The 11,629-nt window shown below is 48.7% G+C and overlaps 1 protein-coding gene and 1 non-coding gene across 2 annotated transcripts in view; both read right to left on the bottom strand.

The window, feature by feature from the left end:
* LOC127039361 (zinc finger protein 345-like) overlaps positions 1-11,629 on the bottom strand; it is a 255,743-nt gene that overhangs the window by 169,724 nt on the left and 74,390 nt on the right. The gene's annotated exons all lie outside the window — the stretch shown is intronic.
* Positions 4,267-4,340, bottom strand: TRNAI-AAU (transfer RNA isoleucine (anticodon AAU)). The gene has a single exon. It is a non-coding gene; the product is annotated as a tRNA-Ile (tRNA).

Here is an 11,629-nt window from a genome sequence, read left to right as displayed (position 1 = left end):
AAACTGATGGGGTCAAAATTTTGCTCTTACAACTTAAGAAAGAGATCTTGGAGTCACTGTGGATACTTCTCTGAAAACATCTACTCAATGTGCATCGGCAGTCAAAAAAGCGAGCAAAATGTTGGGAAGTCATTAGGAAAGGGATGGCTAGCAAGACAGAAATATAATATTTCCTGTCTATGAATCTATGGTATGCCCACATCTTGAATATTGGAGCTGGTCCCCCATCTCAAAGAGATATATCGGAATTGGGAAAGGTACAGAAAAGAGCAACCAAAATAATTAGGAGTCTTGAACAGTTTCCGTGTGAGGTGAGATTAATAAGACTGAGGGGAGTTTTCAGCTTGGAAAAGAGATGACTAAGGGGGGACGAGGATAGAGATCTATAAAATGATGACAAGTTTGGAGAAGGTAAATAAGGAAGTATCAGGAGGTAGCCGTGTTAGTCTGGATCTGTAAGGAAGTGTTATTTACTCCTCATAACACAAGAACTAGCGGTCACCCGATGAAATGAATAGACAGCTGGTTTAAAACAAACCAAAGAAAGTATTTCTTCACCCAACACACAGTCAACCTAGGGAAACTTTGCCAGAGGATGCTGTGAGGGCCAAGACTATAACACCGAAGAACTAGATAAGTTGATGGAGGAGAGATCCATCATTGGCTATTAGCCAGGATGGGCAAGGATATAAAACCAAGTTCTTGAAGTGTCCCTAACCTCTGTTTGCCGAAAGCTGGGAATGGGTAATGGGATGGATTGCTTGATGATTCCCTGTTCTGTCGATTCCCTCGCGGGCACCTGGCATTGGCCACTGTGGGAGGATAGGATTCTAGGGTGGCTGGACCATTGGTCTGATCCAGTATGGCTGTTCTTATGACCAATAGAGGGCAGTCCCCACCAGCAATATTTATATTTGGTGCACTGAAAGGGCTAACTTTCCCAAGGCGATCAAAATGATTAGTGAAAGTGTTTTGGAGAAAAACACTTAACAGAACAATGTAAATGAAAATTGGAAACTGTTGTTTAAGGAGCTTGTTAGATGGGGCATAAGCCACGTTGCATAATTAGCTGAGCTTGCAATGGCCTTCCACTCAACTCGCTGACATTTCTCCATCTGCAAATGTGGTACCCATTTTAAAATCTAGATCCAATCAATTACAACACGTCAGGGAAGATTCTAGGCATCAATGATCTGATCATTGGGTTGATGGAGGTAAACAAGACATTCTCATAAGGCTCCCTCCCTCTTCCCAAGAGCCATCCTCATCCTCTCTGCCCTTTCTGCTCCACATCCTCTGCAAACTTTCGAAGACAGATGCCTGGTGATGGCCTTTGCTCGTGGGGATGTCGCCTAGTGGTCACGGTTTTGGTCCCGCGGGACAGGAGGGTGCAGCAGATGGCAGGGGAGCCCAGGGCTTCCCATGGGCTCTGACCCAGGCCACTCTGAGGGCAACACTTCCTACCACCCTGCTATTGTCCAAAGTTTGCAGTTTATCACAGGAAGCTCTGACGAGTGTCAGCTCACTGCTTGGCACTTCTTCTCAGCTGGGCATGTCATGGCAGCTTTCTCCTTCTTGGGGCAGCAGCTGTCTCAGTTACGCTGACAGATCTGGGTTGGTAACTTGTCAGTGGGTGAGGTCGAAGTGGGAACTCAGGAGCTTAGTGCATGGGCCTCTACAGCATGAACTAAAAGCCACCTGGCTGCTAGCTAAGACTGTAGAAAAGACTCGTTTTCTCTCTCCCTCTAAGTGATCTTGGTGCCACTAGCTGGGACACAGCACCGCACCCTGGAGGTGTGTGAGTTACATACGTCCCCTAGCTGAGGAAGCGCATCCTGAGCTTCAGAGAGTTCCCAGCTGTAATCCCAGACGACCCTTGTAACAATTGGCCTCTGGCAGGACACTGCTGAGAGTATCAATTCAGGACAAATTGCTTGGAACAGGGCAGTCACAGTCCTGCCTAGAATATGAGGCAAGTGTACTAGAGAACCAGGGAGCACAGCCGCTCCGTGTCAGAGCCCCAGAGATCCCGCAGAAATGATGAGCTGCATGCCATTCTAGGGGGTGCCCCTGCAACAACCCTACCTGTTGCTTCCCTCCTCCCCCAACCGTTCTGGGCTACAGTGGCAGTGTCCCCCCCATTTGTGTAATGAAGTGATAAAGAATTCAGGAGTGAGAAATACCGACTTCTTAGTGAGATAAAATGAGGGAGAGGAAGCCTCCAGCTGCTATGATAGTCCAGGCAGGACATTAAACGGTGGGAGGGAGAGGAGCCCAGCCTCCTGCTGCTATGATAGTCCAGGCAGTACAGAATCTTTTCATTAGACTTGAAAGGGCAGGGAGGGGCTGATGGAGCTCAGCCTCTAGTTGCTATGATGGAGACAGTTACCAGCCGTTCTGTACTATCTGCCAGGAATGACCAGGGGTCATTCTCATTTTTACCCACGTGCCCCGGCTGACCTCACCGAGGCCAGCCAGGAGCACTCACAGGCTGATGATGACAATGGATAGCAGTCATATTGTACCATCTGCCACCAGGAAGAGGATGCTGGTGTTCAGTGCTACAGCACCTCGTCTACCAGCAGCATGCAGTAGACATAGGGTGACATTGAAAAAAGGCGAGAAACTTTTTTTTCCCTTTTCTTTCAGGGGGCGGAAGGGTGTAAATTGATGACATATACCCTGAAACACCCGGGAAAATGTTTTTGACCCTTCAAGCACTGGGAGCTCAGCCAAGAATGCAAATGCTTTTTAGAGACTGTGGGAATTGTGGGATAGCTGGAGTCCTCAGTACCCTCTCCCTCCCTCCGTGAGCATCCATTTGATTCTTTGGCTTTCCATTACACTTGTCACGCAGCACTGTGCTGTGGACTCTGTATCATAGCCTGGAGATTTTTTCAAATGCTTTGACATTTCGTCTTCTCTAACGGAGCTGTGATAGAACAGATTTGTCTCCCCATAGAGTGATCAGATCCAGTATCTCCCGTACAGTCCATAGTGGAGCTCTTTTTGGATTTGGGACAGCATCACCACCTGTGCCACGCTGGGCAAACAGGAAATGAAATTCAAAAGTTCTCAGGGCTTTTCCTGTCTACCTGGCCAGTGCATCCGAGTTCAGATTGCTGTCCAGAGTGGTCACAATGGTGCACTGTGGGATAGCGCCCAGAGGCCAGTACCGTTGATTTGCAGAGCAGTACAACAGAATGTCTAACATCTTCTCTTTGCTATGATAATATTCAGGTTCAACTCCATTATAGCAAACAGAAGCTTCCTACCCCTGGGCTGCTCTCCAGTACTGAGCCTCCTGCACACAGACCATCTGAGACTTGCACAGTGTTACCAAACCCTTGCCCTCAACCTGAGTTTTCCTTATGAGTCACTGCCTTCACTTACCCCTCACTAAGCCCCACAGTTCACGCAAACATATGCCCCCAGAGTTCTGACAACCCCCATGGCAAGAACACACCCTTGGGCAGCTTTACTGACAAAGCCTACAACACTCAGCATGGAAATGAGGCAGAATTGGCCTCCCAAGTTTCACATGCACCTCTCTGTGTAGCACAGGCACAGCTCTGCCCAGCTGCTCCAACCCATCCCTCCATCAGCCAATCACAGCTATAGCTGACCCTGGGCACACAGCTGGAGGCATGCGGATAGATGCTGGGATTCTCATCTGTCCTGTGTTCACAGATGGGAATCCCAGCAACTATGACTTTCTTAGGTGCCTCCTTCTGACACGTGTCAGAAAAAATGACCGGTTTCTTTTGCAAGCATTTGCATTGCAAGGCAGAGGCAGTCTTCTCTGTTTCCTCAAAGGATTGACCAAAAGGTGGGAAGAGCGGACACATTTGGCAAAGCACCACTGAGAGCTGTATCTCTAACCTCCACTTTACCTGGCAGGTGCCTTGGCCAGCTTAGCCACGGTGCCGCTGACTGGGACTTTTCTCCCAGCTGCTCCATTTTTCATCAGTGACAATCAAAAGGAAGGTGACATGACATCTGTGTGTGGACATCCCCAGCAAATCACAAGGACATGGGACACAGAATCTCATGTTGCAGCAATTGCAGTCAAAGCAACCACCATGCTAATACCAGTCACAGCAGCCTTTTCATCAACTCCAGGCTTGTGATTTGATTCTTTCCAATGCTTCTCGCCAAAGAAGCCTTTTCTTTAGCAAGCAATTACTTGTGTTGCCAAGGGAGGTGGTCTCTGCTTCCCAGAAAGACACAGGAAAATATGAGCAAGGAGACAAAAGCCGTACAACAAGGCACCACTGGGAATTGAACCCAGGATCTCCTGTTTATTAAACAGCTGCTTTAGCCAGCTAAGCCATGGTGCCTGCCTCAAGAAAGTATTTGCAACTGTTCTATTTGATGGCCCCGGACAACACCTGCAAATTCCAAAGTACAGATGTTCCCCATTTCCCTCAAGACTTGCAAGGAAGAACTGGCAGGCCAAGCCAGGATGTGTCTCTTACATCCTTATTAATATGTGTGAACAAAGAAATTGTATGTTGCTTCTGCCCATCCAGATGGGTTTGTTAGTATAATGGAAAAGTGAAGGGATAGAGCTAAAGTGTTACTAGCCTGGCACACACCGATGGGGAAACCTAGAGAAAGTGGTGCCAGCCCTTTGATGGGTCAGCTGGCAGAGCAGAGGACTTGAGCCGGCACTCAGGAAGTCATCCTTACGTCGCCCTTGTGACTCCAGCTTGAGGAAGAGCTGCTTTTTCTTTCCCTTGCTGAGAAAGGGCAAGAGAAGAATGAAAGGTCAGGTGGGCCAACTCGGTGCAGAAGCCCATGCTGTCTTTTCCTGCCACATAGCCTGAAATGAGGGACTCGTGGCAGTTAAAGGCACTGCTGCACTTTCAGAAAACATCCCACCCCTGCACAAAGGGGGATAGAAGAGCCTGTTAGTCTAGTACGCTCCCAACTGAACTATTTCAGCAGCTGCTAGGTTTCTTTTTGGCCTCCTGCTTTTCTGTGTGGGATGTTTTTTTCAGCTGTGGCACAGAAAAAGGACGTCACTGCGAGCAGCCCATGAAGACAAGATTTACTTTTGCCTTCCTCAGATGGTTGGGGAGAGCGAGGAGCAGCACTATGTGCTCCATGTGTCCTGGTCACTTTCCCCACCTGGGCTGTGCTGTGAGGGGAGCATCAGAAGCTGCTGCTCTCTGCCCTCCCGCTATGCAGCCCAGCTGAGGAAAGTGACCTGGATGCACGGAGCTCGGATGATCTCGCTTCTCGACCTCCAACCCCTGCTAGGGAAGGCTGCTGTGTGCTGTCTTTATGGCTGCACTTTCAGTGATGGAGGTTTCTCTATCCCATTGTTCCAGGGGCCTCCTACTAGATTGCCAGCTGCTTTTCAACTGCAGTGTGGAGACTGCTTGTGTGTGGGGAGAGACAGTGTGTGTGTTGGGGAAGGGTGAGCGTGTTGAGGTAGGTAGGAGCAGATCATTATTATCCCTACTTGAAAGAGGGAGAAGCTAAGGCTGAGAAAGGAGAATTGACTTGTCTTAGGTCACACAGCCAGTCAGAGGCAGAGTTGGGAATAGGAACCCAGAGCCCTGATTTTCAAATTTACCTTCGGATCTTGAATTTCAGACATTCAATGACCGGAATAAATTGCTCTCAGAGGAGCTCCAGACCAACAACAGTGCACAGTAATTATTCAGCAAGTATTTGAGGAGAACTGCAATGTTAGAGAGAATCATGAACTGCTCAGAGACAATTAATGCAGAGAAGCAGCAAAATTCATCAAACATAGAACTGGTTCTGACTTATTTCCTTGGTCTTAAAAGAGACCAACAAGGACCTGAGTCTCCTCCCTGTCAATAACCCCCTGCTCAGGCAACCAGCGTAGAGACTGAGAACGGGAGGCTGAGGGTTCTCACCAGAGAGTCCAAAAGATGGCCCAGGTCACTGGTGGGGATCACTGCCTGAGCACTATTTCAGCCCGACATATTTGGCTGGACTCTCCACAGTGAGAGCTGTAGAGCACTCCCTTGAAAAACACACACACACACACATGTCTCCTAGTGTTGGGAGGGGAACAGGAGAAAGGAGAAAAGCAAGAGACAAAGAGAAAGGAGGGAGGGATGGATGGAGGAAACGGTGAAACAGAAAGGACAAACCCTAATGTCCCCAGTGATTCTAAGGGACAAAATCCCAGGTGTGGAATAATATTCTGCCTCCTTAAGCTCGTGTTTTCCATGCCTAGAATTCAGCTGTCACCAGATGGATCAGACTGAACAGGTTTCAAACCTCCAGGAGGCTCTTATCTTCTAAACACGGACGGCTGTTTTCTAGTAAAATCACTACAAGAGAAGGAGAAAACTCGAAAGAGGTTCCTCCTGGTGCTCACGTCTGTGAACCCGAATACTCTCTCAGTCCTCAAAGAGAGACTTGGAGAAGGAGACTTACTGAAGCAAGGCCACAGGGGTCTCTGAGGTTTCCCTGGCCCCTTGCCCCTGTCCTGCCTGGCTGATGTCAGCATCTCTCTGTGAGGTCACCACCGCCCTATCACCTTTGACCAATAGTCTGAGGTGCTGCAAAAGGTCTTTTTGATGTCACTGCCACACCCCTCCCTTGCTGTGCTAATGTCCTTCCCTGGCCAGACACTTTGGAGGTTTGAGCTACTCCCTGTGAATCACCCCACTCAAAGACCGTTCGTTCTAGGCAGCAAGCCAGCTAGACAGGAAAACATCAGACGCTGTTCCCAATGTTACACTCGGTATTTCAGAAATGCGTCGACTTTATGGCCAGAAGAGACCATTAGAGCATCTAGTCATATAATTATAGAATATCAGGGTTGGAAGGGACCTCAGGAGGTATCTAGTCCAATCCACTGCTCAAAGCAGGACGAATCCCCAACTAAATCATCCCAGCCACGGCTTTGTCAAGGGTGACCTTAAAAACTTCTAAGGAAGGAGATTCCACCACCTCCCTAGGTAACCCATTCCAGTGCTTCACCACCCTCCTAGTGAAAAAGCTTTTCCCTAATATCCAACCTAAACCTCCCCCATTGCAACTTGAGACCATTACTCCTTGTTCTGTCATCAGGTACCACAGAGAACAGTCTAGATCCATCCTCTTTGGAATTCCCTTTCAGGTACTTGAAAGCAGCTATCAAATCCCCCCTCAGTCTTCTCTTCTGCAGACTAAACAAGCCCAGTTCCCTCAGTCTTTCCTCATAAGTCATGTGCTCCAGACCCCTAATCATTTTTGTTGCCCTCTGCTGGACTCTTTCCAATTTTTCCACATCCTTCTTGTAGTGTGGGGCCCAAAACTGGACACAGTACTCCAGATGAAGCCTCACCAATGTCAAATAGAGGGGAATGATCACATCCCTTGATCTGCTGGCAATGCCCCTACTTATTCAGCCCAAAATGCCATTAGCCTTCTTGGCAACAAGGGCACCCTGCTGACTTATATCCAGCTTCTAATCCACTGTAACCCTGAGGTCCTTTTCTGCAGAACTGCTGCCTGGCCATCCGGTCCCTAGTCTGTAGCAGTGAATGGGATTCTTCCATCCTAAGTGCAGGATTCTGCACTCGTCCTTGTTGAACCTCACCAGATTTCTTTTGCCCCAGTCCTCTAATTTGTCTAGGTCCCTCTGTATCCTATCCCTACACTCCAGCATATATAACACTCCTCCCAGTTTAGTGTCATCTGCAAACTTGCTGAGGGTGCAATCCACACCATCCTCCAGATCATTAATGAAGATATTGAACAAAACCAGCCCCAGGACCAAACCTTGGGGCACTGTGCTTGAAACCGGCTGCCAACTAGAAATGGAGCCATTGATCACTGCCCATTGAGCCTGACGATCTAGCCAGCTTACTATCCATCTTACAGTCCATTCATCCAGCCCATACTTCTTTAACTTGCTGGCAAGAATACTGTGGGAGACCATATCAAAAGCTTTGCTAAAGTCAAGGAATAACACATCCACTGCGTTCCCCTCATCCACAGAGTCTGTTATCGCCTCATAGAAGGCAATTAGGTTAGTCAGGCATGACTTGCCCTTGGTGAATCCATGCTGACTGTTCCTGATCACTTTCCTCTCCTCTAAGTGCTTCAGAATTGATTCCTTGAGGACCTGCTCCATGATTTTTCCAGGGACTGAGGTGAGGCTGACTGGCCTGTAGTTCCCTGGATCCTCTTTCTTCCCTTTTTTAAAGATAGGCACTACAGTAGCCTTTTTCCAGTCATCCGGGACCTCCCCCGATCACCATGAGTTTTCAAAGATAATGGCCAATGGCTCTGCAATCACATCCGCCAACCCCCTTAGCACCCTAGGATGCAGCGCATCCGGCCCCATGGACATGTGCTCATCTCCAGTTTTTCTAAATAGTCCCGAACCACTTCTTTCTCCACAGAGGGCTGGTCACCTCCTCCCCATACTGTGCTGCCCAGTGCAGCAATCTGGGAGCTGACCTTGTTTGTGAAGACAGAGGCAAAAAAATCATTGAGTACATTAGCTTTTTCCACATCCTCTGTCCACTAAGTTACCTCCCTCATTCAGTAAGGGGCCCACACTTTCCTTGACTTTCTTCATGTTACTAACATACCTGAAGAAACCCTTCTTGTTAGTCTTAACATCTCTTGCTAGCTGCAACTCCATGTGTGATTTGGCCTTCCTGATTTCACTCCTGGATGCCTGAGCAATATTTTTATACTCCTCCCTGGCCATTTCTCCAATGTTCCACTTCTTGGAAGCTTCTTTTTTGCATTTAAGATCAGCAAGGATTTCACTGTTAAGCCAAGCTGGTCGCCTGCCATATTTACTATTCTTTCTACACATCTGGATGGTTTTTTCCCTGCAACCTCAGTAAGGATTCTTTAATCCTTTAGAGGATTGGAACTGATTTCAGTGGAGTCACATGTTTGCTAGGTTTTTATGCATTTGTACAGGAAAATATTGAGTGTTTCCATTCATTTCAGGGATCCCTATTCAGTGGAACTCCTCAACATAATGGAAATGTAATTATTTTTGTTGAAAGAAGAGGTTTAAAAGTGGGCATTGGAATTAGAGCCAAGGACTACTTGATCTGCAGTCAAACACTCTGCCACTGAGCTATACCCCCACGACTGCTGTGGGGGTAAGTCAGTGATCTTAAAGATTTTGAAGGACAGGCCCTGCCTCAGAGATCTCCTGTTCTTTTCCCAGACCACAGTGCTTTTAAAAATGGGGTTTGATTAAACTTATAGATACATGGAGACACCACAGCTTGCACACCCACCACATAACTTCCCCCAGTGACATAGCTACCACCTCTCTGGGAGATGGATTAACTGCACGGACGGGACAGCTCTCTCCTCTCTGCTTAGAGCCTCTTCATTCTTTATGACTAGGTAGGAAAGAACCTCCTGAATGGACAGTAACCAACTGACCAAATATTGCTGGGTCTGCATTCAATATGGGTAACTGGTTGTATTGGGCTGGATAAGTAGGAGCATTGCCAGCAGATCGAGGGAAGTGATTGTTCCCCTCTATTCAGCACTGGTGAGGCCACATCTGGAGCATTGTGTCCAGTTTTTGCCCTCCCACTACAGAAACAAATTGGAGAGAGTCTAGGGGAGGGCAACAAAAATGATTAGGGGGCAGGGGACTTACGAGGAGAGGCTGAGGGCATGGTCACCCAGAGGGGGGGCAAGTGGGGAAATTTACCCCAGGCCCTGCAGGGATCCCATGAGAATATAGTATTGCAACTTTTTTTTATGGAAGGGGCCCTCAAAATTGTTTTGCCTCAGGCTCTCTGAATCCTCTGGGTGGACCTACCCACTCCACCTCTTTGACTCATTCTCCTCCCTCTGAGGCCCCACCTGTGCTCTGCCCTCACTCCCATTTGGCCATTTCCCACCCCTGCTCTTCCTCTTTGGCTGACGCCTGCTGGTCCACCTTTTGCTTGCTCCTCTACTCCCCGAAGGCCTCCTTGTGCCTCTCCACTCCCTACCCCAAGGTCTTCCTGCTTCCCCCACCTCTCTACCCTTCCCCTGGGACTCACCCTGTCCACCTCTTTGCTCAGTCATCTCTTGTTATTCCTTGAAACATCAAGGATGGAATAAAAAGCTGAGTTTACTCCAGGGTGAGGAAGGAAAGGAGCCACCAACCCCTTAGGCAAATCTCAGTGCCCCAGAGAAAACCTGCCCCCTGCTATTGCAATCACTGATGTGCTGGGGATATGATGGTAAAGGAACTGTCTGAATGATCAAGGCAGGAAATGGACAACAATCTACAGGAATGTCATTGACCACAAACACACTCTCCTCATGCTCCAACCAGAAGGGAAATGAGCAGGAATTCTTGCAGTTCAGCCAGGGACACACTTAAACAATGGCACAGCAGTGTGTGTGTTGTGGAAGCTGGTCTGAGGGAACATCTGGAATTGATCACTCAATGAGAACAGAACTAGAGTGCAGTGAGAGACACATCTTGAGCAAGTAGTTGTGGCTGAGTGGTTAAGGTGATGGGCTAGAAATCCATTGGGGTTTCCCCACGCTGCTTCAAATCCTGTCAACTACGGAGGAAGTTGTGGTCCTTTAGTTTCAACAGAGTTGAGTATTGTCTTGCTCTCAAGCTATATCTACACTATTGGATAATGTGGCTTTAAAGTGTTTGAATTAAACAGCTGTTGCATGTCCACACTATGCCTCTTGTCTTACCAGAGCACATCCAGGCTAGACTCTTGGATGGCCACAGAGAGCAGTGCACTGTGGGTAGCTGTGCAACTGGCTGCAGGTGCTTTGGGAAGGGTTTGCAATGCCTCACAGGCTGGTACAGCATCACATGATGCAGGTTTCTCTATCCCATTGTTCCATGGGAATCCTACTAGATTGCCATCTGCTTTTCAACTGCAATGTGTTTGTGTGTGGGGGGAGAAGGGAGTGTGTGTGTTGGGGAAGAGTGAGTGTGTTGGTCACTCGTGTGCCCACACCGTCTCTAAGTTCAGACAGCTGCTGCGAGCAACCAGTCCTGAGGAAGTGGGATGGGCACAGCCCTCACTGGCTCAGCTCAGCACAGCACAGCAGCCTCTGTCATACATGCACGCTGCGGCCTGCTTAGCTCTTGTCAGGTGTGCTGGAACAGGGGGTTAGGGGGTCATGGCCCCACCACTCTTTACCAGCTGTTAGGACAAGTGATGGAGGTGGGGGGAAGGGTGGAGTCTTGGGAGGAAGAGGCGTCCTGTTGGGGGTGGCCTCAGGGGGAGGGGTGGTGTGAGTGTGGTTCCTTGGGGAAGGGGTGTCATGAGAGTGCCACAGTTCAGACAATGGTGCCCCTACCCCACTGTAAGGAAGCTCCCACCGCCCCTGCTCTGTGTTCTTAGTGCAGGAGAGAGCAGCATTTATGGCAGTGATTTGCTCCCGGGGGCTCCAGCAGAAGGGCTTGGGAGGTGATTTAAAGGTCCCAGGGCTCCAGCAGGGGGGCTCAGGAGGTGATTTAAAGGTGTCATAAACAGATAGCTAAGGGTGCCCCAGGTAAGTCACTCTGTTTTGGCCTATTTGACACTTTTTGGCCTTAACAGTTAGTCCGGCCTGCCTGATGCGCTCAAAGACCTTTTCCAGGTGTAGTAGGTGTTCGGGCCAGGAGTCTGAAAAAATGGCCACATCATCGAGGTAGGCAACT

The sequence above is a fragment of the Gopherus flavomarginatus genome, chromosome 23 (genome assembly GCF_025201925.1).
Source record: "Gopherus flavomarginatus isolate rGopFla2 chromosome 23, rGopFla2.mat.asm, whole genome shotgun sequence".
NCBI lineage: Eukaryota > Metazoa > Chordata > Testudines > Testudinidae > Gopherus > Gopherus flavomarginatus.
Note: the sequence above shows the minus strand (reverse complement) of the source record. Positions and strands in the feature narration are given on the sequence as shown.